General features: G+C 43.7%; 1 long non-coding RNA gene across 2 annotated transcripts in view; it reads left to right on the top strand.

The window, feature by feature from the left end:
- Window positions 1–25618, top strand: part of LOC113932291 — a 111485-nt gene that overhangs the window by 68008 nt on the left and 17859 nt on the right. The window contains exon 3 of one of the 2 annotated variants that reach the window (XR_003523025.1): window positions 8928–9086. The exons of the other annotated variant lie outside the window; for it this stretch is intronic. This is a non-coding gene — a long non-coding RNA (uncharacterized LOC113932291). The remainder of the gene's footprint in view (window positions 1–8927; window positions 9087–25618) is intronic. 2 annotated transcript variants of the gene reach the window in all.

Raw genomic sequence — 25618 nt, 5'->3', positions numbered from 1 at the left:
GATCCCAATCTTTTGGTACCGGTTGAGACCTGATTTGTGACCTAGGATGTGATCAATTCTGGAGAATGTTCCATGGGCACTAGAGAAGAATGTGTATTCCGTTGCTTTGGGATGGAATGTTCTGAATATGTCTGTGAAGTCCATTTGGTCCAGTGTTTCATTTAAAGTCTTTATTTCCTTGTTGATCTTTTGCTTTGATGATCTGCCCATTTCAGTGAGGGGGTGTTAAAGTCTCCCACTATTATTGTATTGTTATCAATGTGTTTCTTTGCTTTTGTTATTAATTGCCTTATATAATTGGCTGCTCCCATGTTCGGGGCATAGATATTTACAATTGTTAGATCTTGTTGGATAGACCCTTTAAGTAGAATATAGTGTCCTTCTTCATCTCTTATTACAGTCTTTGCTTTAAAATCTAATTTGTCTGATATGAGGATTGCCACTCCAGCTTTCTTTTGGTGTCCATTAGCATGGTAAATGTTTTCCACCCCTCACTTTCAATCTGGGGGTGTCTTTGGGTCTAAAATGAGTCTCTTGCAGACAGCATATCGATGGGTCCTTGTTTTTTAATCCAATCTGATAGCCTGGGTCTTTTGATTGGGGCATTTAGCCCATTTATATTCAGGGTAACTATTGAAAGATAGGAATTTCGTGCCATTGTATTGCCTGTAAGGTGACTGTGACTGTATATTGTCTGTGTTCCTTTCTGATCTGTGCTGCTTTTAGGCTCTCTCTTTGCTTAGAGGACCCCTTTCAATATTTCTTGGAGGGCTGGTTTCGTGTTTGCAAATTCCTTTAGTTTTTGTTTGTCCTGGAAGCTTTTTACTTCTCCTATTTTCAATGACAGCCTTGGTGGATATAGTATTCTTGGCTGCATATTTTTCTCGTTTAGTGCTCTAAAGATAATCATGCCAGTCCTTTCTGGCCTGCCAGGTCTCTGTGGATAGGTCTGTTGCCAATCTAATGTTTCTACCATTGTAGGTTCCATATCTCTTCTCCCGAGCTGCTTTCAGGATTTTCTCTTTGTCTCTGAGACTTGTAAGTTTTACTATTAGATGTCGGTGTGTTGACCTATTTTAATTGATTTTGAGAGGGGTTCTCTGTGCCTCCTGGGTTTTGATGCCTGTTTCCTTCCCCACATTAGGGAAGTTCTCTGCTATAATTTGCTCCAGTATACCTTCTGCCCCTCTCTCTCTTTCTTCTTCTTCTGGGATCCCAATTATTCTAATGTTGTTTTGTCTTATCGTGTCGCTTATCTCTCGAATTCTGACCTCGTGATCCTGTAGTTGTTTTTCTCTCTTTTTCTCAGCCTCTTTATTTTCCATCATTGGTCTTCTATATCGCTGAGTCTCTCTTCTGCCTCATTTATCCTAGCGGTTAGTGCCCCCATTTTTGATTGCACCTCATGAATAGCCTTTTTGATTTCGATTTGGTTAGATTTTAGTTCTTTTATTTCTCCAGAAAGGGTTTCTGTAATAACTTCCACGCTTTTTTCAAGCCCAGCTAGTATCTTTAAAGTCATGATTCTGAACTCTAGGTCCGACATCGTACTAATATCCGTATTGAGTAGGTCCTTGGCAGACGGTACTACCTCTTGTTCTTTTTGCTGAGGTGATTTTTTTCATCTTGTCATTTTGTCCAGAGGAGAATAGATGAATGAGAGAAGAAAATGCTAACAGGTTAACAACATCCCCAGCAAATATACTCTATACAAATCAGAAAAGACCTGAAACCAGGGGAAAAGAAAGGGAAAGGAAGAAAAAAGAAAGAGAAAAAAAAGAAAAAGAAAAAGATAAAAACAAACAAAAACAAAACAAAACAAAAAAAAAGAATATGATCAAATATGATCAGGCTAGTGCATAGATCAGTGCCACACACTAGATTTTGGGTGTATTTTGGTCTTTTAGAAGAAAGTGCCTCCTAAAATTTTAAAGGAAGAAAGACATATATATGTACAAAATAAGGGTTGATACAACGAAGGGATGTAAGATGACTGTAAAGATGAAAATTATAAAAGATTTTATAAAAGGAATTGATAAGATAAGAGTTGTTTGAAAAAAAAAGAAGATTTAAAAAAAAAGGGAGAGAATGTGATCAGGCAGGAGACTAGAACAGAGCCATACACTAGTGATTTAGGGTATATTTTGATCTCTTAGAAGAAATTGTATCTCAAAATTTTAAAGAGAGAACAACTTATATATATATATGCCAAAAATAAGGGTAACTACTATGAAGGGATAAAATATGACTCTAAAAATGAAAAATAAAAAATGATTGTTTTTTTTTTAAAGGGATTGATAAGATGTTGGTTGAAAAAGGGAAAAAGAAAAATTCAAAAAAAAAGTTAAAAAAATCAACTTTGAAAATCTAATGAATCATGGTAAAAAAGCCATGAATTCTATTTGCAGTATTCCCCTAGCGCTGGAGTTCTCCCGTTCTTCCTGATGGGTAAACTTGGTCTGGGCTTGCTGGCTGTTCGTGCTGATCTTCTGGGGGAGGGGCCTGTTGCCGTGGTTCCCAAATGTCTTTGCCGAAGCGGAATTGCCCCGCCCTTGTCGGTCCGGGCTAAGCAAGCTGCTCAGGTTTGCTCTCGGGAGCTTTTGTTCCCCGCAAGCTCTGGGACAGCTTTGGAGGACCAGGGTGAAAATGGCGGCCTCCCAATCTCCGCCTGGAGGAGCTGAGAACTCCGGGCCCCGCTCCTCAGTGCGCCCCCAGAGAAAAGCAGTCACTCCCGTCTCCCCAGTCTCCGGCCGCGCTCCGTGCTCACCCGCGTGTGACCGAGCGTTTCTATCTCTGGGCACCCGACCCCGTGTGGAGTCTCCAAACCCAGCAGATCCCTGCGGTGCGCTCCCGCGCCACTCCTCCCGGGGGAGGAAGGGGAGTCTCCCCGGATCTGCTGCTTGTTGGGTCCCTGCTGGAGGAGCAGTGGCCCGACTGGGCCACGGATCACAATTTATGGCAACTCCGAGCTGAGAGCCCGCCCCTCAGCTCCGTCTCTGCAGCTGGCTTCCCCGCTCCGATCCCTGGGAGCTCTGCTGCACTCAGGCACCCCCGGTCTTTCTGTGACCCCGAGGGTCCTGAGACCACACTGTCCCGCGAGGGTTCCACTCCCAGGTTAGCCACTGGAGCGACATCCCTCAGCAGAGCCAACTTCTAAAAAGTTCTGATTTTGTGCTCTGCGGGTCTCTCATTTGCCAGAAGTGGCCGATTGAGGCCCCTCCCCCGCCGTCTATCCTCCCGAATATCGCCTCGAATTCACTTCTCCGCATGTCCTACCTTCCAGTAAATGGTCGCTTCTCTGTTCAGAGAGTTGTTGCTACTCTCTTCTTCGGTCTCCTGTTGAGTTTGTAGGTGTTCAGAATGGTTTGATCCCTGTTCAGCTGAATTCCTTAGACCAGACGAAATCCAGGTCTCCTACTCCTCCGCCATCTTGCTCTGCCCCCCCCCCCCCGTGTCATTGCAGATGGTCTTCTAGACCTTTCTAAACTGCCTTCTCCATCTGTTATCGATGCTGCTTACTTTCTATATGGGTAAACAGAGGCTTGGAGACGGCTAATCAGTCTAAGGTCAGAGAGTAATTGGTCGAGTTAGTACTCAGATTTGGGTCTGACTCCCCAAATTCACAGAAGCAGTTTACTACAAGGACTCCTTCACTAACTCGGGGCCCAAGAGAGAGGTGCCCAATACCTTTGCCTTCATGTTCTCACCCAACGGATGGAAGATTCCATTCCTGCCCAGATCCCAAGGTTGAATGGGAGGATGTGTGGAGGCAGGCAGTCATCAGGGATTCTCTGGCCTGAAGGGGTGTCATGATTCATTCACTGAACTCCGGCGCCACGTAAGCGTGAAAGGGCTTGTTCGTATTACATGACCTCCCATTTCTCAAGCCTCTGACAATGGTCTGGCAGCAGTCTGCATGCAAGGTGACCCTGAACGGTACCTGCTTTCCAATTCCCACTGGAGGGGCCCCTTCCATCTTAGCAGACTCAGAAGCCAGAAGAGGCATTTCACTCTGGTTTCTGGTAATTTGCTCTGCTCTGTGAACTTCTGTGTTTGCTTGTCCAATTTCATGAAAATTGGATTAGTGAGTGTTCATTGGTGCTGACTCAACTAGTCTACAAGGGATGCTGTCAAATGGATGAGGAGCCCACTGGTGTGATGGTCGGATCCATGGCTGTTGGGAATCAGGATTCTGCAGGGATGCTCATATCATATGCTACTTGTGGTAGCTTCTTCCAAGCTGCTCTTAGGGAAGACAGTATCTCCCCCCACCCACACACACAAACAGACCTTTGAAAAGTGGAGGGACACTTCTTGCATTAGAACAAGAAGAGGATTTTCTTCAGTGCTGGTGAGCTTGAGGATTTGGTCAAGATGTTCATTCACTTATTCACTGAATCTTTTTAATTAGCACCTGCTATGTGTCAGGGCTGTTTTGGGCTCTGGAGAACCAGTGATGAAGAAACAAAATTTCTGTCCTCATGAAGTTTACCTTCTATCTGAGATAGGGAAACAATCACCAAATAAATACATGATAGAACGTCAAGCAGCAATTCTATTTAGTGCTTCCATATTCTCTATGAAGTATGAGAAAAGGTCATCTTTTAAAGATTCTGTTTATTGGGGAGCCTGGTGGCTCCAGTCGTTAAGTATCTGCCTTCAGCTCAGGTCATGATCATAGGGTCCTGGGATCGAGCCCCACATCGGGCTCCCTGCTCGGCGGGAAACCTGCTTCTCCCTCTCCCACTCCCCCTGCTTGTGTTCCCTCTCTCACTATGTCTCTCTCTGTCAAATAAAAAAAAATCTTTAAAAAAAAAGATTCTATTTATTTATTTGAGAGAGAGTGTGCGAGAGAGCGTGCAAGTGAGCAGGGAGAGCAGAGGGAAAGGGACGAGCAGACTCTGCTGAGTGTGGAGCCTGATGCAGGGCTCGATCCATGGAAAAGGTCATCTTTTTGAAAAACAGCCTTATTGAGATATAATTCACACACTACAGAAATCAGCCATTGAAAGTGTACAGTTCATTGGTTTTTAGTATTTTTTTAATGTTTTTTATTTATTTATTCATGAGAGTCAGAGAGAGAGAGGCAGAGGCAGAGGGAGAAGTAGGCTCCCCACTGAGCAGGGAGCCTGATGCGGGGCTCGATCCCAGGACCCTGGGATCATGACTTGAGCCGAAGGCAGATGCTTAACCATTTGAGCCACTCAGGCGTCCCCCCCATTGGTTTTTAGTATATTCACACATATGTGCAGTCGCCACCACAGACAATTTTAGAACATTTCATCATCCCAAAAAGAAACTGTAAGCTTTAACTATCACCATCCTATACCCTACACCCCACCTCCAGCCCTAGGCGCCAGTGACCTACTCTCTGTCTCTACAGATTGGACTGTTCTGGACAGAGAAAGAGTCCTCTTTTGAGAGTGAGGGGCAAGGGAGGAGCCTTTACTATCCTCACCTCCCAAATGAGGGACTCTTGGACTCAGTTTCCCTCAGAGCCGCCTCTAGGATCCAAATTTCCATTGCTTTGTAAGCTTGGTTTCTGGGGGTGGGAGGGGGTGCTGGCCAGTGTCCCAATACATTAATCACTCTTAACATGACCTTACCTTCCACCTCTAAACCCTACCTGAGGTGGCGTGCTCCCAGCCAGCCCATGCTGAGTGTATATGCACATATGCATGCACACAGAAAAGGCTCTGGTCACATGTGCAGGTGTGTCTCCAGGCAGTGATTAGCACGGCCTGTCCATGGAGGCTTCACCTTAGTCCCCATTGCCGTAATTCCTCGCCTGGACTGCTGAAGTGGCCTGCCCTCTGCTTTCCCCACCTCCCACCTTGCTTCCCTTCCAACCCGTTCTTCCCAAGATGTCAGGAGAAATGTTATAAAGCCTGAAACTGACCAGGTCACTCTTGTGCTGATGACTCTCCCACATGGTCCTCAAGTAGCCGAGGCTCCTCTCCATGGTGCACAAGGCCCTGCATCACCTGGCTCCTGCCAGCCCCTCCAGCGTCATCTGTCACTGTCCCCCTTGGCCATCGGGATCACCTGCAGTCCTTGCAGAGTTGCCACACCCTCCCTAGCAGGCCTTTGCTTGCGCTACGGCACTCTCTGGAACATTCTTCTGCCCATAGCACCTAACTCCCACTCATGGTTCAGGCTTTAGCTTCGAGATTACTTAGAGATTATTTTAGGGGCCTTCCCTGGCTCTTCAGGATGCCATTGGGTGTCTGTATTATTTCTCCATTGCTGCTTAACAAATTACCCCCCAAACTTAGCATTCTCTAGCAGAGTATTTATTGTCTCATGGTTTCTATGGGTCAGGAATTCAGGGGTGGCTTAGCTGGGTGGTTCTGGATCAGGGTGTCTGCTGAGTAGTCACGATGTCGCCTGGGGCTTCAGTCATCTGAGAGCTTGACCGGGGCGAGGTGCTCCCTTTCAAAATAGCTCAGCTCCATGGCCTTTGGCAGGAGGCCTCAGTCCATCAGGGGACTGCTTCATAGGACTTGCAATGTCCTTACAACATGGCAGCCAGTTCTCCCAGAGTGATGGGGCCGAGAGAGAGAGAGAGCAGGAAGCTACAATGCTTTTTATGTCTACAATGGACTGAATGTTTGTGTCCCCCCCACCCCCTCTCCAAAATTTATACGTTGAAATCCTAATCCCCAAGGTGACAGTATTAGGTGGAGCATTTGGGAGGTGATGAGGTCATGAGGGTGGAGCCCTCTTGAATGGGAGCAGTGCCTTTAAAAGAGGGGCCTCCAAAGCTCTCTCTCCCTCTTTCTGCCCTCTTTCGGTGGGGATACAAGAGGATGATGATAGTCTGCAACCCAGAAGATGGTCCTCACCAGCCCCCAAGTGTACTGGCACTCAGACTGTCAGTCTCTAGAACTGGGTGAGAAAGAAGTGTGTGTTGTTTATAAGGCACCCGGGGTATTCTGTTACACCAGCCTGACCAGGCTAAGATGATGGCCCAGGCTCTGACATCAGAGACTGGCTTCTATCATATTCTGTTGGCTAGCAGTGATTCGTTAAGAACCAGCTCACACTTAAGGGAAAGACAATTAAGCTCTACCTCATGAAAGAAGGAATATCCAAGCATTTGTGGACACATTTTAAAACCACCATGGTGCCCCTTGTCCACACTCCCAGCCTCCTGCACTTACCCCTGACAGAGAACCTGGCAGACTCTTGTCACCATCTGTCCCTCCCCACCGCTCCCTGTGAGTTCCTTGAGGATCGGGACTGCTTTCCATTCACAGCTATATTCCTAGATGTTACCGTTGTACCTTGCATAGTGCTTGGTAACCATTTCTTTGTTTGAATGAATCGGTGATCTGTTCTAGACATAAAAGGTATAGACTGGTACTTCTCTCACATTGCAGGCCTGCAAATCACCTGGGGTTTTTGTTAAAATGAAGATTCTGATTGAGTAGGTCTGGGGTGGAGGCCGAGGTGCTGTTTTCCTAACAAGCTCCTGGGTGATGCCGATGCTGTGCTTCGTGGAGAGCAGGTCTAGAACACGTGATCCTATTCCCTGACAAGCTTAATAGCCGAGCTGGGAAGACATTGAGGGCCAGCCTTGCAGCCTGAAGCTGGTCGCAGGGCAGTGTTGGCCTGGTCGTGGGCTTCCCTACTGTGTGCTGGCCCTCACTCTCTCTTCATTGGCCCAGTGTGATAGAGGAGATGCCAGTAAAAGACAGTCAAGAAGGCGTCTGTGGGATACAGAAAGCATTCCAAGCTTATGTAAGTTCTCTGTCAGCTTTGGCTCTGGAATAGATTGTGGGATTCCTCAGGTTTTGGCAGAGGGGTTGTGTATCATGAGCAAGGGCCAGAGGGAAGCCAGCCAAGCTGCCTGGGAGGATCCAGAAGAAAGGTGGGGCTGGGTGGTGGTGGGTGATGGAGTCCCCATCCCCACCCCAGAGACCTCATGAAGTCCAGCTTTGGCTGGAAGCAGCCTAATGGACCAGATGACATGTTTATACTCTTCTTCCCAGGTCTTAGGAGGATGCACAATTCTAAGGATCACCTTTTAAGGAAAATTGAGTTGATTTGGAACATTGAAATGCTTTCTGTTAATATCTTGGGTCTCACTTTTATCCTCGTGGCTCTGATTTTAGCAGTGTGGGGCACTGATGTATATGGGTGACATCTGGGCTCTCAAGCCAGCTTGCTACTTCCCTTGTGAGGGGCTGATGGAAGCATGGGGCAATCATGAAAATCCCTAACATTGGGGGAAAGGTTTTACATCTGCTGAATCCAGTGGTTCTCAACCTTGACTGCACAATGGAATGACCTGGGATCTTTAAAAAAACAGTGCCTGGGTTCTGTCTCCAGATTTCTGATTTCATGGGTCTGGAGTGTGGCATGGATATGAGCATCTAAAAAACCTGCCCTGGTAACTCCATTGTGTGGCCGTTGTGGAGAGCCATGGTTTCATCTTAGGTGAACCCCTCACTAATGGTGAGGCAGGTAAGATTCTCCCCTTCTTATTCTTGTGTTTTGTTTTAACAAATGGAAACACGGTATTACAAGGTTGAGTGGCTGGTTAAAAGTCACAATACCAATAAGTCAGAGGGTCAGAATGTAAGCCCATAGTAGTCTTTTTCAGTTTGCACCAGGATTGCCTCTATGTGGCTGGTATTCTCCTTATAAAGGAAGAGAAATGGAGAGTTTTGGTTAATTTTACTTGCCAACTTGACTGGACCCTGATATTTGGGTAAACAGTACTCCAGGTAGGTCTGTGAGGGTGTTTGGGAGTAAGATGAGTGTTTGAATCCATAGACTGAGTAAAGCAGATTAACTTCCCTGTTGTGGGTGGGCCTCATCCAATCAGCTGGAAGTCTGAATAGAGACTGACCCTCTGGCTAGCAAGGAGGAATACTTACTGCCTGTCTTGAGCTGGGATATCGGTCTTTTCCTTTCTTCAGATGCCAACCAAAACATCAGTTCTTTTTTTGGACTGGGACCACACCACTGGTTCTCCTGGTTCTCAGGCCTTTGCACTTGGACTAAAACTTATATCATGTAGCCTCCTGGGTCTCCAGCTGGTGTGACTGTGAATTTTGGGACTTAGGCTCCATAATCAGGTAAGCCAGTTCTTTATAATAATAAATCTAATTTATAATAGTAACAAATCCTATTTCTATTAATATTATAAGTTAATTTATAATCATATATATATGTGTATATATGTCTCCTGGTCCTCTTTCTCTGGTGAACCCTGACTAATGCACTGAGAGAAGTTAACAATTAGGTTTCTAGATAAAGGTCAGACTTGAAGGTAGGGTACAGTTAGGGAGGGTTCTATGTCCTTTATGTCCCGGGATGTTCCTTCTTCTGCTGTTTCCCATCTTGGAAGCTAAGTTTGAACCAATTCCCATATCAGATGAACAAATCCTAGACTCTGTGATGACAAAGACAATGTCAGTATCTGCTGAGGCAGACCATGGATAGACCAGGTTGGAAAACAAAAGTTGGCAGGAAGAACTGTACTTCATTGAACCGAACCCTAGAGTGTGTGTGTTCTTTGTTTGGAACGATTTTCAATACTGAGGTTGATCCAAGTTTGTCTTTGGATGCTTGAAACCTACCTGCCCACCATTCACCCCCAGTGAAACCAGCAGGTGACCATGGAGGGAGTTGGAGATGCTGGAATCATTCCTGTGGTGGTGAGGGGAGACCCCAAAGGTTTTACAAAAAATAAAATAAAATAACAAGTATTATCTAAGGAATGGAGCCAAGGTGCTCAGCCACCACTTGGCAGCCAGGGAGTACGTTCAGTCAGACTAATCAGGGTGGGGAAGTAGTTCGTGGATGTTGCTCGCACAGCTGGCTCTAGGGTGCCTCTTACGAGAGAACCCCCCTCTTTATAGTTTTCATTAGGTGTGGAATGTAGGGCGCTGAGGGACTGGTCGGCAGAGAGGCAGCGGGATCGCTGTGCTTTGGGGTGGAGGAGAGCAGGCAGAAGGAGAGAGAAGACTGGGAATGGAGACCGCATGGCCAGTCCAGTGGTGGAGGGGAGATTTCTGGGGCTTTTGAGAATGGGGGTATCTAATACTACATTCCAGATGGTTTGAAATGCCATCCTGCGATCCCTTCCCTTCCCTGACCGGCGCTGGTAACCTCTTCTGTTTGCATATCTTGGCAGTAGAATTTGGGGGAGTGGTGTGTTCAGGTGCTTATTGTGGGGTGGGGGTGTGGTATGGCACAGAAAGAAGGGGGAAGTAAACCCCTGTAGAATAGAAGGGTGATCTGTAAGATGAACCAGTTCAGCGTATATGGAGCCCAGGGTTGTAGCCGATTGAGTCTCCCCAAGAATCTCCAGAGAGATCGGGGGCAGTGCTGGGTGTCCCGCAGTTCAGGGTGTTGGAGAAAATCTCCCTTGGATATCAGAAGTCATGGTGATAAGTTGCCCCCTGTCATGAATAGAGACTTAAGGAAGTCATCGAGTCTCAAATAGAATGATTGTGGAGATCAGAGGCAGTGCAGCGCCCCTGGAGAAATTATGGGATTAGAGAATCATTCACTGAACACTGGCAACACCGTGTTCTGTGTCAGGCCCTTTAGTGTGTGCTGAAAATAGAGACCTTGCCCGGCCTTTGAGGAGCTTTTACTTCTGAGGTGTGAAGGCAGGGGAGCTGACATTTACCGAGCTCCTCCTGTGTGCAGACGGGGGGCTGTGTATTTCATATGTGCACTGTCCTTCTAATATTCTCCCAGCAGCTTTGTAAGGAACCGTCATCCCCAACAGACAGATGGGTAGGCTGAGGCCCTGAGAGGTTAGGGAATTTGACCCATATGTGACTCAGCTGATCTATCATGCAACCAGTGTTTGGACACAGGATGATCTGACTCTGAAATTGGAGGAGGGGTCCTTCATTTGGTCAGAGGCCCTGGAAGATTCCTAGTAAAGGGTTCAGTCTTGATTTGTGATTTGAAAAAGCATTCCCCCTATTTCTCCAGAGTCCTGCCAATCTACAGTGATGCCCACCAGCCTGTCTGTTCTCCATGCTTTCTACCAGGGGGCTAACCAGTTCTTTCCTCATCAGCTCCCTTCTTAGAAGCAAACACACCAACTCAGCAAGGCACGGCCACCTCCTTACAGATAAGCATGGTGGCAGGGGGCTCAGAGGGGACACTGGGAGGACCCCAGGAGGATGCTATCCTAGAAAGGTGGACAATGCTTTGGCAGGTTAGCCTCATCCACCATAATTAGCGGAGGACAGTCACAGGGGCCTTTTTCATGAGCTGTGTGCCCCATGACAAGGAGAGAAGGAAGAATCTATCCTGTGGTCCCGTAAGCACAAATACTCCACGACTAAGCGAGGCTGAAATCTTCTGCACCATCCATAGGATACTTATTTAAAGTGATTTGCTCAAGACAGGCCCAGAACCCTTCTCCTTAAGGAATTATCGAGGAGCTGGGCAGAGGCAGTTGGGGCACTTGAGGAGCAGAAGCGAATCGGACTGGCAGGCGGAGATGCCACCTGAGTCTGGGGTTGGCGGTGGCAAGTGGATGGACATCTCTTGTGTTTGTGTGTTCAGCACGGCCCATTCCCTTTGGGGAAATGCTCCTTTTCCGCAGTTCACAGTTTCTTATCCAATCCCCTGGCCACAGAGGTGGGCCTATGATCCAGACTCAGCCAATGACAGCGCCATGTGCGCCGGCCCCAGTGATAGGTCCAGGGCTGGGTATGGGACTCCAGCTTGCCTGTGAGAACCATCTCGTTGGGCAGTGAGGACCAAGGACATCGATGTTTCTTCTGTGTTACGCAGTTTGAAGGACAAGCAGCAGGGACTCCTGGGGGCCTTCTTTCTCTCTCATGAGGCACCCACCGTCTGTAGGGGAGAATAGACTCAAGCTGGGGCCCGCAGAATCAGAGAAAAAGGGGACCATGGATATCTAGACTCCAGTTCCAGAACCCTCTAGAGCACCCCCGTTCTTGTACTTGGAGCTTACTTTGTATTTTGTGTCTTCTGCAGTTTCATGAACCAATAGATTGTTCTTCTGAGTAAACATCTTTGAGTTGGCTTAGTATGACTTGCCAGTGATAGAACCCTGACTAATGCAGACAGGAACATTAAAAATCTATTTTGAGAATAGCTTCTGGGAAGCAGCTGACACCTTACATGTTCTGTGCTGGGTGCAGAGTTGGAATTTTGGACTCTGCCCCTACGTGTCTGAACTTGAAGGGACCTCTCTCCGTGGTCAATAAGGCCCCTTCCCCATCCCACAGGTGAGGAGATGGAGCTCCCATGCAGGAAAGAGCTCCAGCAATAACACTGCGAATTGGTAGCAGATCCGAGACTAGAGATCACCTGGGTCTCTTGGCTCTCAGGCCAGCACTGGGCATGAGAGGTCGAGCAGTATGCAGCTCCCAGGCAGAACAGTGGAGAACACCCACTAAATATGAATGCACAGGGTCAGGAGTCTCCAACCCTTGACCTCCAGCCAGCCATACCTCCTTGTAGTCTCTGTTGGGACTTTCAAGACCAGGTGAAGTGTGAATCATTCTTGGTTGGGATCTCACTCTCAGAGTGCTGGTCTAGAACTCAATATTGGGCACCCTGGTTAGCAAGGCCTCAAGCCAACCCTACCAAAGTCCTGGCTGCTTCCATCAGAGGCTTGGCCTTGGAGGGGAGACCTCCCCTGGAGCAACTTCATGGGTTGGCTTGGCGGGGGGGGGGCGGGTAGGGTCAGGGACACTGCTAAAACAGAACTTCATTCCCATTGCAGCTACAGCAGCCTTCCCAACCCCCCAGGTTTTAGTTTTCTTTTATATATTGGGGCTTAATACGCAGGTTTTTTTTAAATGGGTTCGCTTTAAATGAAAGGAAAAAAAAAAACCCTGAAAACCATTAATCGGATGAACTGGAACCGACCACTGCTATTCTCTGAACAAAAGGTGACATGTGGCAGGACAAATAAATCAGCAAGAAAAAAATTCCAACCAATCTTTTCATGAAAAAGGCCCAGAAATGTCATTATTGAAGGGGGGGGGAAATCACTGTTTACAGTAACCCATGTTTTGCAAAATTTTATTAAATATTGGATGTGAAGACAGCATTTTGGATAGATGACTGCATCATGCCCATATGTTAATTAAGAAATATGGCCTCATTCTTTTGTTCATTCACTAGATACTGAGAGTATCCATGCTCTGGGCTTACCATGCTAGGTGCTTAGAACACCACAGTGAACAAAACAGGTAGGATCCTTCCTTCTGTGGAGATTTGAGAAGTTTATCCTTCTCATGCAATCAAACCCTCTTTTTGGAGAACTTTTCTTTGGACAAACTGAGATGGAAAAAGGTTTATAGCCAATGAATCTGGAATCCATCCATGTTTCCAAAATCACTTAACTTCTCTAGATGATTTCTATTTTTATTTAATTCCAGTATAGTTGACATATACTGTTACATAATTTTCAGGTGTATAATACAGTGATTCAACAATTCTATATATGACTCCGTGCTCATCAAGATAAGTGTGCTCTTCATCCCCATCACCCATTTCAGCCCCCCTCCCCTCTGGTAACTGGCCATCAGTCTGTTCTCTATAGTTAAGAATCTGTTTTTTCATTTGTCTTTTTTCCTTTGTTTTGTTTCTGAAATTCCACAAATGGGTGAAATCATGTGGTATTTGTCTTTCTCTGACTTACTTCACTTAGCATTATACTCTCGATCCATCCATGTTGCAAATGTCAAGATTTCATTACTTTTTTTTGTTATGTTAATCACCATACATTACATCATTAGTTTTTGATGTAGTGTTCCATGATTCACTGTTTGTGCATAACACCCGGTGCTCCATGCAGAATGTGCCCTCTTTAATACCCATCACCAGGCTAACCCATCCCCCAAGCCCCCTCCCCTCTAGAACCCTCAGTTTGTTTTTCAGAGTCCATTGTCTCTCATGGTTCGTCTCCCCCTCCGACTTACTCCCCTTCATTCTTCCTCTCCTGCTATCTTCTTCTTCTTCTTCTTCTTTTTTTTTAACATATAATGTATTATTTGTTTCAGAGGTACAGGTCTGTGATTCAACAGTCTTGCACAATTCACAGCACTCACCATAGCACATACCCTCTCCAATGTCTATCACCCAGCCACCCCATCCCTCCCACCCCCCACCACTCCAGCAACCCTCAGTTTGTTTCATGAGAATAAGAATTCCTCATATCAGTGAGGTCATATGATACATGTCTTTCTCTGATTGACTTATTTCACTCAGCATAACACCCTCCAGTTCCATCCACGTCGTTGCAAATGGCAAGATTTCATTCCTTTGGATGGCTACATAATATTCCATTGTATATATAGACCACCTCTTCTTTATCCATTCATCTGTTGATGGACATCTTGGCTCTTTCCACAGTTTGGCTATGTGGACACTGCTGCTATAAAGATTGGAGTGCATGTACCCCTTCGGATCCCTACATTTGTATCTTTGGGGTAAATACCCAGTAGTGCAATTGCTGGATCATATGGTAGCTCTATTTTCAACTTTTTGAGGAACCTCCATACTGTTTTTCCAGAGTGGTTGCACCAGCTTGCATTCCCACCAACAGTGTAGGAGGGCTCCCCTTTCTCCACATCCCCGCCAGCGTCTGTCGTTTCCCGACTTTTTATTTTAGCCATTCTGACGGGTGTGAGGTGGTATCTCATTGAGGTTTTGACTTGGATTTCCCTGATGCCAAGCGATGTTGAGTGCTTTTTCATGTGTCTGTTGGCCATTTGGATGTCTTCCTTGGAAAAATGTCTGTTCATGTCTTCTGCCCATTTCTTGATTGGATCATTTGTTCTTTGGGTGTTGAGTTTAATAAGTTCTTTATAGATTTTGGATACTAGCCCTTTATCTGATGTGTCATTTGCAAATATCTTCTCCCATTCTGTCAGTTGCTTTTGCGGACTGTTTCTTTTGCTGTGCAAAAGCTTTTTATCTTGATGAAGTCCCAATAGTTCATTTTTGCCCTTGATTCCCTTGACTTTGGCGATGTTTCTAGGAAGAAGTTTCTTTTTTATTTTTTTTTATTTTTTTATTGTTATGTTAATCACCATATATTACATCATTAGTTTTTGGTGCAGTGTTCCATGATTCATTGTTTGTTCATAACACCCAGTGCTCCATGCAGAACGTGCCCTCCTCAATACCCATCACCAGGCTAACCCATCCCCCTACCCCCTCCCCTCTAGAACCCTCAGTTTGTTTTTCAGAGTCCATCATCTCTCATGGTTCGTCTCCCCCTCTGACATACTCCCCTTTTCTTCCTCTCCTGTTATCTTCTTCTTTTTCTTTTTTCTTAAAATATGTTGCGTTATTTGTTTCAGAAGTACAGAACTGTGATTCAACAGTCTTGCACAATTCACAGCGCTCACCGTAGCACATACCCTCCCCAATGTCTATCACCCAGCCACCCCATCCCTCCCACCCCCAACCACTCCAGTAACACTCAGTTTCTTTCCTGAGATTAAGAATTCCTCATATCAGTGAGGTCATGTGATACATGTCTTTCTCTGATTGACTTATTTCACTCAGCATAACACCCTCCAGTTCCATCCACGTCGTTGCAAATGGCAAGATCTCATTCCTTTTGATGGCTGCATAATATTCCATTGTATATATATACCACCTCTTCTTTATCCATTCATCTGTTGATGGACATCTTGGCTCTTTCCACAGTTTGGCTATGTGGACACTGCTGCTATAAAGATTGGAGTGCACGTACCCCTTCGGATCCCTACATTTGTATCTTTGGGGTAAATACCCAGTAGGGCAATTGCTGGATCATATGGTAGCTCTATTTTCAACTTTTTGAGGAACCTCCATACTGTTTTTCCAGAGTGGTTGCACCAGCTTGCATTCCCACCAACAGTGTAGGAGGGCTCCCCTTTCTCCACATCCCCGCCAACGTCTGTCGTTTCCCGACTTTTTATTTTAGCCATTCTGACGGGTGTGAGGTGGTATCTCATTGAGGTTTTGACTTGGATTTCCCTGATGCCAAGCGATGTTGAGTGCTTTTTCATGTGTCTGTTGGCCATTTGGATGTCTTCCTTGGAAAAATGTCTGTTCATGTCTTCTGCCCATTTCTTGATTGGATCATTTGTTCTTTGGGTGTTGAGTTTAATAAGTTCTTTATAGATTTTGGATACTAGCCCTTTATCTGATGTGTCATTTGCAAATATCTTCTCCCATTCTGTCAGTTGCTTTTGCGGACTGTTTCTTTTGCTGTGCAAAAGCTTTTTATCTTGATGAAGTCCCAATAGTTCATTTTTGCCCTTGATTCCCTTGACTTTGGCGATGTTTCTAGGAAGAAGTTTCTGTGGCTGAGGTTGAAGAGGTTGCTGCCTGTGTTCTCCTTTAGGATTTTGAAGGACTCCTGTCTCACATTGAGGTCTTTCAACCATTTTGAGTCTATTTTTCTGTGTGGTGTAAGGAAATGGTCCAGTTTCATTCTTCTGCATGTGGCTCTCCAATTTTCCCAACCATTTGTTGAAGAGACTGTCTTTTTTCCATTGGACATTCTTTCCTGCTTTGTCAAAGATGAGTTGACCATAGAGTTGAGGGTCCATTTCTGGGCTCTCTATTCTGTTCCATTGATCGACGTGTCTGTTTTTGTGCCGGTACCATACTGTCTTGATGATGACAGCTTTGTAATAGAGCTTGAAGTTCAGAATTGTGATGCCGCCAGCTTTGCTTTTCTTTTTCAACATTCCTTTGGCTATTCAGGGTCTTTTCTGATTCCATATTTTAGGATTATTTGCTCCATTTCTTTGAAAAAAGTGGATGGTATTTTGATAGGGATTACATTAAATGTGTAGATTGCTCTAGGTAGCATTGACATCTTCACATATTTGTTATTCCAATCCATGAGCATGGAACATTTTTCCATTTTTTTTGTGTCTTCTTCAATTTCTTTCATGAGTATTTTATAGTTTTCTGAGTATAGATTCTTTGCCTCTTTGGTTAGATTTATTCCTAGGTATCTTATGGTTTTGGGTGCAGTTGTAAATGGGATCGACTCCTTAATTTCTCTTTCTTCTGTCTTGTTGTTGGTGTATAGGAATGCCACTGATTTCTGTGCATTGATTTTATATCCTGCTACTTTACTGAATTCCTGTATGAGTTCTAGCAGTTTTGGGGTGGAGTCTTTTGGGTTTTCCACATACAGTATCATATCATCTGCAAAGAGTGAGAGTTTGACTTCCTCTTTGCCGATTTGGATGCCTTTGATTTCTTTTTGTTGTCTGATTGCTGTGGCTAGGACTTCTAATACTATGTTGAATAGCAGTGGTGAGAGTGGACATCCCTGCCGCGTTCCTGACCTTAGGGGAAAAGCTCTCAGCCTTTCCCCATTGAGAATGATATTCGCTGTAGGTTTTTCATAGATGGCTTTCATGATATTGAGGTAGGTACCCTCTATCCCTATACTCTGAAGAGTTTTGATCAAGAAAGGATGTTGTACTTTGTCAAATGCTTTTTCTGCATCTATTGAGAGGATCATATGATTCTTGCTCTTTCTTTTGTTAATGTATTGTATCACGTTGATTGATTTGCGGATGTTGAACCAGCCTTGCAGCCCAGGAATAAATCCCACTTGGTCATGGTGAATAATCCTTTTAATGTACTTTTGGATCCTATTGGCTAGTATTTTGGTGAGAATTTTTGCATCCATATTCATCAAGGATATTGGTCTGTAATTCTCTTTTTTGATGGGGTCTTTGTCTGGTTTTGGGATCAAGGTAATCCTGGCCTCATAAAATGAGTTTGGAAGTTTCCCTTCCATTTCTATTTTTTGGAACAGTTTCAGGAGAATAGGTATTAATTCTTCTTGAAATGTCTGATAGAATTCCCCTGGGAAGCCAATCTGGCCCTGGGCTTTTGTTTCTTGGGAGATTTTTGATGACTGTTTCAATTTCCTTAGTGGTTATAGGTCTGTTCAGGTTTTCTATTTCTTCCTGGTTCAATTTTGGTAGTTGATACATCTCTAGGAATGCACCCATTTCTTCCAGGTTATCTAATTTGCTGGCATAGAGTTGCTCATAATATGTTCTTATAATTGTTTGTATTTCTTTGGTGTTGGTTGTGATCTCTCCTCTTTCATTCATGATTTTGTTGATTTGGGTCATTTCTCTTTTCTTTTTGATCAGTCTGGCCAGGGGTTTATCAATCTTGTTAATTCTTTCAAAGAACCAGCTCCTAGTTTCGTTGATCTGTTCTACTGTTCTTTTGGTTTGTAGTTCATTGATTTCTGCTCTGATCTTTATGATTTCTCTTCTCCTGCTGGGTTTAGGCTTTATTTGCTGTTCTTTCTCCAGCTCCTTTAGGTGTAGGGTTAGGTTGTGTATTTGAGACCTTTCTTGTTTCTTGAGAAAGGCTTGTATTGCTATATACTTTCCTCTCAGGACTGCCTTTGCTGTATCCCAAAGATTTTGAACAGTTGTGATTTCATTTTCATTGGTTTCCATGAATTTTTTAAATTCTTCTTTAATTTCGTGGTTGACCCATTCATTCTTTAGTAGGATGCTCTTTAGCCTCCATGTATTTGAGTTCTTTCCGACTTTCCTCTTGTGGTTGAGTTCTAGTTTCAAAGCATTGTGGTCTGAAAATATGCAGGGAATGATCCCAATCTTTTGGTACCGATTGAGACCTGATTTGTGACCTAGGATGTGATCAATTCTGGAGAATGTTCCATGGGCACTAGAGAAGAATGTGTATTCCGTTGCTTTGGGATGGAATGTTCTGAATATGTCTGTGAAGTCCATTTGGTCCAGTGTGTCATTTAAAGTCTTTATTTCCTTGTTGATCTTTTGCTTAGATGATCTGTCCATTTCAGTCAGGGGGGTGTTAAAGTCCCCGACTATTATTGTATTGTTGTCAATGTGTTTCTTTGCTTTTGTTATTAATTGCCTTATATAATTGGCTGCTCCCATGTTCGGGGCATAGATATTTACAATTGTTAGATCTTCTTGTTGGATAGACCCTTTAAGTAGGATATAGTGTCCTTCCTCATCTCTTATTACAGTCTTTGTTTTAAAATCTAGTTTGTCTGATATAAGGATTGGCACCCCAGCTTTCTTTTGGTGTCCATTAGCATGGTAAATGGTTTTCCACCCCCTCACTTTCAATCTGGGGGTGTCTTTGGGTCTAAAATGAGTCTCTTGCAGACAGCATATTGATGGGTCTTGTTTTTTAATCCAATCTGATAGCCTGGGTCTTTTGATTGGGGCATTTAGCCCATTACATTCAGGGTAACTATTGAAAGGTATGAATTTAGTGCCATTGTATTACCTGTAAGGTGACTGTTAACTGTCTGTTGTCTGTGTTTGTTTCTGCTCTTTGCTGCTTTTAGGTTCTCTCTTTGCTTAGAGGACCCCTCTCAATATTTCTTGGAGGGCTGGTTTCGTGTTTGCAAATTCCTTTAGTTTTTGTTTGTTCTGGAAGCTTTTTATCTCTCCTTCTATTTTCAATGATAGCCTAGCTGGATATAGTATTCTTGGCTGCATATTTTTCTCGTTTAGCGCTCTGAAGATATCTTGCCAGTCCTTTCTGGCCTGCCAGGTCTCTGTGGATAGGTCTGTTGCCAATCTAATGGTTCTACCATTGTAGGTTCCATATCTCTTCTCCCGAGCTGCTTTCAGGATTTTCTCTTTGTCTCTGAGACTCGTAAGTTTTACTATTAGATGTCGGGGTGTTGACCTATTATTATTGATTTTGAGAGGGGTTCTCTGTGCCTCCTGGATTTTAATGCCTGTTTCCTTCCTCACCTTAGGGAAGTTCTCTGCTATAATTTGCTCCAATATACCTTCTGCCCCTCTCTCTCTCTCTTCTTCTTCTGGGATCCCAATTATTCTAATGTTGTTTCGTCTTATCGTATCACTTATCTCTCGAATTCTGCCCTCGTGATCCTGTAGTTGTTTCTCTCTCTTTTTCTCAGCCTCTTTATTTTCCATCATTTGGTCTTCTATATCGCTGATTCTCTCTTCTGCCTCATTTATCCTAGCATTTAGTGCCCCCATTTTTGATTGCACCTCATCAATAGCCTTTTTGATTTCGATTTGGTTAGATTTTAGTTCTTTTATTTCTCGAGAAAGGGTTTCTCTAATAACTTCCACGCTTTTTTCAAGCCCAGCTAGTATCTTTAAAGTCATGATTCTGAACTCTAGGTCCGACATCGTACTAATGTCCGTATTGAGCAGGTCCCTGGCTGACGGTACTACCTCTTGTTCTTTTTGCTGAGGTGATTTCTTTCGTCTTCTCATTTTGTCCAGAGGAGAATAGATGAATGAGAGAACAAAATGCGAACAGGTTTACAATATCCCCAGCAAATATACTGTATACAAATCAGAAAAGACCTGGAACCAGGGGAAAAGAAAGGGAAAGAAAGAAAAAAGAAAGAGAAAAAGAAAAAAAAAAGAAAAAAAGATAAAAACAAAAACAAAACAATACAAAAAAAAGCAGAATATGATCAAATATGATCAGGCTAGTGCATAGATCAGTGCCACACACTAGATTTTGGGCGTATTTTGGTCTGTTAGAAAAAAGTGCCTCCTAAAATTTTAAAGGAAGAAAGACATATATGTACAAAATAAGGGTTGATACAATGAAGGGATGGAAGATGAGTGTAAAGATGAAAATTATAAAAGATTTTATAAAAGGACTTGGTAAGATAAGTTGTTTGAAAAAAGAAAGAAGATTTAAGAAAAAAAAAAAGGAAAAAGGGAGAGAATGTGATCAGGCAGGAGACTAGAACAAAGCCATACACTAGTGATTTAGGGTATATTTTGATCTGTTAGAAGAAACTGTACCTTAAAATTTTAAAGAGAGAACAACTTATATATATATGCCAAAAATAAGGGTAACTACTGTGAAGGGATAAAATATGACTCTAAAAATGAAAAATAAAAAAAAATTTTTTTTTAAAAAAGGGATTGATAAGATGTTGGTTGAAAAAGGAAAAAATAAAAATAAAAAAAACAGTCAACAAAAATTAACTTTGATGAAATAATGAATCATGGTAAAAAAAAAAAAAAAGCCATGAATCTATGTGCAGTATTCCCCTAGCGCTGGAGTTCTCCCATTCTCCTTGATCGATCAACTTGGTCTTGGCTTGCTGGCTGTTTGTGCTGATCTTCTGGGGGAGGGGCCTGTTGCTGTGGTTTCCAAATGTCTTTGCCGGAGGCGGAATTGCCCCGCCCTTGTCGGTCCGGGCTAAGGAAGCTGCTCTGGTTTGCTCTCAGGAGCTTTTGTTCCCTGCAAGCTCTCAGTACAGCTTTGGAGGACCAGGGCAGAAATGGTGGCCTCCCAATCTCCACCCGGAGGAGCTGAGAACTCGGGGCCCTGCTCCTCAGTGTGCCCCCAGAGAAAAGCAGTCACTTCCGTGTCCCCGTTCTCCGGCCGCACTCCGTGCTCACCCGGCCTGTGATTGAGCGTTGCTATCTCTGGCACCCGACCCCGTGTGGAGTCTCCAAACCCAGCAGATCCCTGCAGTGCGTTCCCGCACCGCTCCTCCCCGGGAAGGAAGGGGAGTCTCCCCGGATCTGCTGCTTGTTGGGTCCCTGCTGGGGGGGCCGTGCCCCGACTGGGCCGCAGATCACAGGTTATGGCAACCCCGAGCTGAGAGCCCGCGACTCTGCTCCGTCTCTGCAGCTGGCTTCCCCGCTCTGATACCTGGGAGCTCTGGTGCACTCAGGCACCCCCGGTCTCTCTGTGACCCCAAGGGTCCTGAGACCACACTGTCCCGGGAGGATTCCACCCCCCGCTTAGCCACTGCAGTGACGTCCCTCCGCCGAGCCAACTTCTAAAGGGTCCGATTTTGTGCTCCGCGGCTCTATCACTTGCCAGAAGTGGCCGACGGAGGCCCCCTGCCCTGCCGTCTATCCTCCCGAATATCGCCTCGGATTCACTTCTCCGCACGTCCTACCTTCCAGTAAGTGGTCGCTTCTCTGTTCAGAGAGTTGTTACTACTCTCCTGTTCGATCTCCTGTTGAGTTCGTAGGTGTTCAGAATGGTTTGATCCCTATTCAGCTGAATTCCTGAGACCAGACGAAATCTAGGTCTCCTACTCCTCCGCCATCTTGCTCTGCCTGTCAGGCACCCCCGGTCTTTCTGTGACCCCGAGGGACCTGAGACCACACTGTCCCGCGAGGGTTCCACCCCCCGCTTAGCCACTGGAGCGACGTCCCTCAGCAGAGCCGACTTCTAAAAGGTCCGATTTTGTGCTCCGCGGCTCTATCACTTGCCAGAAGTGGCCGACGGAGGCCCCCTGCCCTGCCGTCTATCCTCCCAAATATCGCCTCGGATTCACTTCTCCGCACGTCCTACCTTCCAGAAAGTGGTCGCTTTTCTGTTCAGAGAGTTGTTGCTATTCTTTTCTTTGATCTCCTGTTGAGTTCGTAGGTGTTCAGAATGGTTTGATCCCTATCCAGCTGAATTCCTGAGACCAGACGAAATTTAGGTCTCCTACTCCTCTGCCATCTTGCTCCTCCCACTAAGATTTCATTACTTTTTATGACTAATATTCCATTGTGTATATATACCATGTCTTCTTTATCCATTCATCTATTGATGGACACATGGGCTCCTTCCAGATCTTGGCTCTTGTAAATAATGCTGTAATAGAGGGCTGCAAATCCTTTGGAATTAGTGTTTTTGTATTCTTTGAGTAAATAACCAGTAGTGTGATTACTGGATCATAGGATAGTTATAATTTTTTGAGGAACCTCCATACTGTTTTCCACAGTGCCTGCACCAGCTTGCATTCCCACCAACAGGGCACCAGGATTCCCTTTTCTTCACATCCTGGGCCAACACCCGTTGTTCCTTGTGTTTTTGATTTTAGCCATTTTGATGGGTGTGAGGTGATCTCTCATTGTGGCTTTGATTTGCATTTCCCTGATGATGAGTGATGAGGAGCATCTTTTCATGTGTCTGTTGGCCATCTGGATGTCTTCCTCAGAAATATCTGTTCATGTCTTCTGCCATTTTTATTTGTATTATTTGGGTTTTTTTTGGTGTTGAGTTGTAGAAGTTCTTCATATATTTTAGATACTAACCTTTTATCATATATGTCATTTGCAAATATCTTCTCCCATAGGTTGTCTCTTAGTTTTGTTGACTGTTCCCTTTGCTGTGAAGAAGCTTTTAATTTTGATGTAGTCCCAATAGTTATTTTTGTTGCTCTTGCCTCAGGAGATACCTAGAAAAATGTTGTTACTGCTGATGTCAGAGAAATTACTTGCCTCTGCCCTTTTCTAGGATTTTTATGGTTTCAGGGCTCACATTTAGGTTCTTAATCTATTTTGAGTTTGTGTCTGGCATAAGAAAGGGGTCTAGTTTCATTTTTTGCATGTGGCTATCCAGTTTGCCCAACAGCATTTGTTGAAGAGATTTTTTCCCACTGCATATTCTTGCCTCTGTTGCCAAGACTAATTGACCATAATAACATCATGGGTTTATTTCTGGGCTTTTACTCTGTTCCATTGACCTATGTATCTGTTTTCGTGCCAGTGCCATACTGTTTTTATTACTACAACTTTGTAATATATCTTGAAATGAGGGATTGTGATACCTCCAGTGTTGTTCTTCAGGATTGCTTTGGCTATTTGGGGTCTTTTGTGGTTCCATACACATTTTAGGATTTTTGTGCTAGATCTGTAAAAAAAAAAAAAAAAAAAAAAAAAGCTGTTGGTATTTTAGTAGGGATTGCATTAAATGAGTAGATTGCTTTGGGTAGTGTAGACATTTTAACATTTGTTCTTCCAACCCACAGGTATGGAATGTCTTTCTATTTCTTTGTGTCATCTTTAATTTCTTTCATTCAGTGTTTTATAGTTTTCAGAGTAGAGGTCTTACACTTCTTTCGTTAGGTTTATTCCTAGGTATTGTACTATTTTTATGCAATTGTAAATGGGATTGTTTTCTTAATTTCTCTTTCTGCTGCTTCATTATTAGTGTATAGAAATGCAGCAGATTTCTGCACATTTAATTTGTATCCCATGACCTTCCTGAATTCATCTATCAGCTGGAGTGGTTTTTTGGTGGTCTTTAGGGTTTTCTATATATAGTAGTATCCTGTCATCTGTATATAGTGAAAAACTTACGTCTTCCTTTCCAATTTGGGTACCTTTTATTTCTTTTTGTTGTCTGATTGCTGTGGCTAGGACTTCCAGTGCTATGTTGAGTAAACGTGGTGAGATTGGACATATTTGTCTTGTTCCTGACTTTAGGGGTAAAGTTCTCAGTCGTTCCCTATTAAGGATGATGTTAGCTGTGGGTTTTTCATACATGGCCTAAACCTACTTTGTTCAGGGTTTTTTGTTTGTTTTTTAAATCATGAATGGATGTTGTACTTTTTCACATGCTTTTTCTGCATCTATTGAGATGCTCCTATGGTTCTTATCCTTTCTCTTACTGATGTGATGTATCACTGTGATTGATTCACGAATATGGAACCACCCTTGCAGCCAGGAATAAATCCCACTTGATTGTGGTGAATGATTTTTTTAAATGTATTGTTGGATCCAGTTTGCTGGCATTTTGTTGAGGATTTTTTGCATCTGTGTTCATCAGAGAAATTGTCCGTAGTTCTCATTTTTAGTGGTGTCTTTGTCTGCTTTAGGTATCAGGTTAATGATGCCCTCATAGAATGAATTTGGCTTCATTTTCCTTCATGTTCTGTTTTTTGGAATAGTTTGAAAACAATAGGTATTAATTCTTCTTTAAATGTTGGGTAGAATTCACCTGTAAAGCCATCTGGTCCTGGACTTTTTGCTTGTTGGGAGTTTTTTGATCACTGCTTCAGTCTCCTTGCTGGTAATTGGTCTGTTCAAATTTTCTATTTCTTCCTGTTTCAGTTTTGGTAGTTTACTTGTTTCTAGGAATTTATTTCTTTCCTCTAGGTTGTCCACTTTGTTGCCATATAGTTTTTCATAATATTCTCTTAAAATTGTTTGTATTTTTGTTGTGTTGTTATTTCTCCTTTTTCATTTGTGATTTGACTACTTTCTCTCTCTTTTGTTTTATGATGAGTCTGGCTAGAGCTTTATCAGTTACATTGATCTTTTCAAAGAAGCATCTCCTGGTTTCATTGATCTGTTCTATTTTTTAAAATTTCTGTATTATTTCTGCTCTCATCTTTATTATTTCCTTTCTTCTGCTGGTTAGGGTTTTGTTTGTTGTTCTCTTTATAGCTCCTTTAGGTGTAAGGTGAGGTTGTTTATTCGAGATTTTTCTTCTTGAGGTCGGCTTGGATTGCTATAAACTTCCCTCTTAGAACTGCTTTTGCTGCATCCCAAAGGTTCTGAACCATTGTGTGTCCATTTTCATTGGTTTCGATGTACTTACTTTTGGAGTTTTTCTTTTATTTTCACCCATTCATTGTTTAGTAGCATGTTGTTTAACCTCCATGTATTTGTGGTCTTTCCAGATTGTGTGTGTGTTTTGGGGGGGGGCTTGATTTCTAGATTGATAGCATTATTGGTCAGAAAATAGGCATGGTGTGACTTTGATCTTTTTTAATTTGGTGAGCTTTGTTTTGTGACCTAATTTGTGACCTATCCTGGATAATGTTCTGTGTGCACTTGAAAAGAATTTGTATTCTGCTGTTTTAGAAGAGAATGTT

This window comes from Zalophus californianus, chromosome 10, assembly GCF_009762305.2.
Source record: "Zalophus californianus isolate mZalCal1 chromosome 10, mZalCal1.pri.v2, whole genome shotgun sequence".
Classification (NCBI taxonomy): domain Eukaryota; kingdom Metazoa; phylum Chordata; class Mammalia; order Carnivora; family Otariidae; genus Zalophus; species Zalophus californianus.
Note: the sequence above shows the minus strand (reverse complement) of the source record. Positions and strands in the feature narration are given on the sequence as shown.